Below are 4,497 nucleotides of genomic sequence, written 5' to 3' on the forward strand. Positions count from 1 at the left end.
ATACTCACGAATTCTGCACACTAGCCAAAAAAGATCATATTCCCAATCATAACGATACATTTTCAAACAAAAAAGAAATATTTAAAGTTAAGAAATTTAAATGAAATCAAAATTCTATTCAACGTCCTATTTGGTTTTATATTCACGAATTCTGCACATTACCCAAAAAAGATCATATTAACAATCATAAAGATTCATCTCAAATTGTAATGATAAATATTTAAGTGGAATGCTTGTATTTTCTAACAAAAAAAGATAAATTGCCAAACAAAAAAGAAAAATTTAATTAGATTAAAATGAAATTAAAAATCCTATATAACGTCCTTATTTAGTTTTGTTTTGAGGAATTATGCAAACGAAGTTAAAAAGAACAATTTTCTAGTTGGAAGATTAATTTCTGCAAAAAAAAAACGGATTTTTCAACAAAATAAATTAAGTTTCAACTAAAATAATGAATATTAATTTACACTAAAGAAATTTTCAACAAAAAAAGATGAATTTTCAACTGAAATGATAAATATTTAAGTGGAATACTTGCATTTTTGAACAAAAATATTAATTTTCAACGAAAGATATTTATTTTTTAAAAAACTATGATTTCAAAAAAAAAACAATTTAATCTAAATAATTGAATTTTTAACGAAAAAAAACAAACAAAAATTAATTTTTAAATAAAATTATGAATTTTTAACTAGAATAATTAATTTTCAAATAAAAAAGACAACATTTTATTTTAAAATAATTGAATTTTCAAAATAGAAGATTACGAGGGGCTATTCAGTCCCAAGAATCATGTAACCCCACCTCTTGAAATCGATTTCGAATCGCATGAAATTATATGAAATCATGAAATCATTTTTTCGAAAGCCCGAAGTAAAATCATCCAACGTAGTGTACGAAATCAACTCCGTAATCAATGAAGTCAAATGAAATCATATGTAATCAATGAAATCATTTGCGTAACAATTCGGAATCGATTTTATTTGATTTCAGAATCACTTGAAATCATTCAAATGTTTTGAAATCATTGCATTCTTGACCTATCAAAAATTAAATTCAGTTCCCCATTCAGCACTCGAATCAGTGCATGAAATCATTTGAAATCAATTTGAAATCTGAAATCACTGGTACCCACTAGCACAGAGTGAATAGCCCCTCGGAAGATTAATTTCTAACAAAAAAGACAACTTGTCATCGAAAAAAGCATTTTTAAATAACACTATACATTTTTAACTACAATAATTGAATTTTCAACCCAGAAGATTAATTTCTAACAACAAAAAAAGACGAATTTTATTCTAAAAAAGAACAATTATGAACCAAATAGTTTAATTTTGAATTTAAAACAAATGAATTTTCAACCCTAAAGATTAATTTCTAGTAAAAACGATTCTTTACCAAAAACATAAATTTTTAACTAAATAAAAAACATAAACTGTGAAACAAAAAAGAAAAACTTTTACTAAATAAATTTAAATGAGATTAAAATAAAATTTTTAATTCGTTTTAACGTCCTATTTTCTTTTATGTTCAGGAATTCTGCAAATGAACCACAAAGGATCAATTTTCAACCAGGAAGATTAATTTCTGCCCAAAAAGAGGAGTTAAAAAAATATATTAATTTCAAAAGAAAGGTTGAATTTTCAATGAAAAAAAAAACAAAAAATACATTTTTTAATTAAATTATGAATTTTTACATAGAATGATTGAATTTTTAACCGAAAAGATTAATTTACAAACAAAAATTGCAATTAAAAAAAGATAAATTTTGAACCAAATACATGCATTTTTTAACAAAAAAAGATCAATTTTCAACGCAAAAGGTTAATTTCCAGCAAAAACGACCATTTTCCGAAAAACACATCAATTTTCAACTAAGTACTTGAACTTTTTACCAAAAAAGCGAATTTTCAACGAAAAAAGACCAAAAACAAAAAGATTTTAAATAAAATTATGAACCTTCAACTAGAATAATTGATTTTCAAATAAAAAATACAACATTTTGTTTTAAAATAATTGAGTTTTCAATACACAGGATTAATTTCTAACAAAAAATAAAAAACTTTAAAAAAGACAGAAAATAAATTTTTAAATAAAATTTTGAATTTTTAACTACAATAATTAAATTTTCAACCGAGAAGATTAATTTCCAAGAAAAAAGATGAATTTTAAACTAAGAAAAAAAATAAAAATAATAAAATAAAAAAATTGTTGAACCAAATAGTTATATTTTTAACTAAAAACAATCAATTTTCAACCCAGAAGATTAATTTCAAGAACTTAAGAACTTAAAAACTTTAAATGAAAATAAAATTTAAAATCCTATTTAACGTCCTATTTAGATTTATTTTGAGGAATTCTGCACATTAACCAAAAATGATCAATTTTCAAACGGGAAAATTAATTTTTGTAAAAAATATAAATTTTGAAATAAAAAAAAGACAGTTTTCATCCAAATTATTACATTTTCAACTAAAAAAACACAAACAAAAAACAGATTTTTAAATAAAATTGTGAGTTTTTAACTAGAATAATTGAAGTTTCAACCCCAAATATTATTTCTAACAAAAAAGATAAATTTTCAAATAAAAAAAAAGAAAAATGATTGTAAATTGTCAAGCAATAAGATTAATTTTCTACCAAAAGAAGATTTTTCAATAAAATACATAAATTTTCAACTAAAAAAAGGTCAATTGTAACGATTTTTTAAAAACATACATGGTAATTCATCTAAATAGTTGAATTTTCAACGAAAAAAAATTTTTTAAATAAAATTATAATATTTTAATTAGAATAATTGAATTTTCAAAACAGAAGATCAATTTCTAACAAAAAAGTCGAATTCTAAACTAAAAAAGAACATTTTTGAACCTAATAGTTGAATTTTGAATTTAAAAAAGATCAATTTTCAATCCACAAGGTTCAGTTTTAACAAAAACGACAATTTTTCCACAAAATACATAAATTTTCAAACAAGAAGATTAATTTTCTACCTAAAAAGAACATTTTTCAACAAAATACATAAATTATCAACTTAAAAAAGGTAAATTGTGAAACAACAAAGAAAAGTTTAAATTTAAGAAACTTCAATCAAATTAAAAATCCTATTGAATGTCCTATTTGGTTTCATTTTCAGGAATTCTGCAAATTAACCAAAAAGATCAATTTTTAACCAAGAATTTCTAACAAAAAAGAAAAATTCTCAAATGGAAAAGACAAATTTGAAACCAAGAAGATGAATTTTCACCAAACCGACGATTTTAAAAAAAATACATAAAAACGAATGGTTGAATTTCTAACTAAAAAAAAAATATATATTTTCAAATAAAATTGTGAATTTTTAACTAGAATAATTAAATTTTCAACAAAAGATGAATTTTCTACCTAAAAAGACCAATTGTGAACCAAATACTTGAATTTTGAATTTTAGGTTAATTTCTAGCAAAACAGACGATTTTGTTTAACAAAATACATAAATTTTCAACTTCAGACTTGAATTTTCTACCTAAAAAGAAGATTTTTTCAAACCAGAAGATTAATTTTCAACTGAAAAAAAGAAAAATTGTTAAACAAAAAAGCAAATTTAAAATTTTCAATGAGATTAAAATCCTATTTAATGTCCTATTTTCCTTATTTTCAGGAATTCTGCACATTTACTAAAAAAATAAATAAATCTTCAACCCGAAAGTTTAATTTCTGCCAAAAAAGAGGATTTTCTAACAAAATACATTAAGTTTCAAATAAAACAATGAATATTAATCTCCAAGAAAGAAATTTTCAACAAAAAATATGAATTTTCAACTAAAATAAATAAATAAATAAAATAAATAAACAATAAATGATTAGTTTTGAACAAAGCAAATTAATGTCTACAAAAAACGAAGATTTTTCGAAAAAAAATATATTTAGTCTAAGAAGTTGAGTTTACAATGAAAAGACAGAAATTTCTTTTAGATAAAATTGTGAATATTCAACTAGAATAATTAATTTTCAAATAAAAAAGAAAAATTTTCAACCAAATTATCGAATTTTCTTCTAAAAAAGACAGCATTTTATTTAAAAATAAAATCAGAGTTGAATTTTCAATCCAAAGGAATAATTTCTGACGAAAAATGAACATTTTTTTAACTATAAAAGACAAATTTTAAACCAAGAAGATTAATTTCTACAAAAAATGACGACGTTTAAAAAAAATGTAATATTTCACCTAAAAAGTTGAACTTACGCTAAAATAAATCTTTAAATAAAATTACATCTTTAACTAGAATAATTGAGTTTTCAACCCAGAAGATTAATTGCTATTAAAACAGAAAATGTTTTAACTAAAGACAAATTACGAAATACATCAATTTTCTACTAAAAACGATACTTTGTTAACCAAAAAATTGAATATTTCAATTTTCAGTTGAAAAAAAAATAATGTTAATCAAAAAGATTAATTTTCCACTAGAATAATAGTATAATAATAATATATAATAATAATAATTTTAAAAAAAT

Source organism: Belonocnema kinseyi, chromosome 2 (genome assembly GCF_010883055.1).
Source record: "Belonocnema kinseyi isolate 2016_QV_RU_SX_M_011 chromosome 2, B_treatae_v1, whole genome shotgun sequence".
Classification (NCBI taxonomy): Eukaryota; Metazoa; Arthropoda; class Insecta; order Hymenoptera; family Cynipidae; genus Belonocnema; species Belonocnema kinseyi.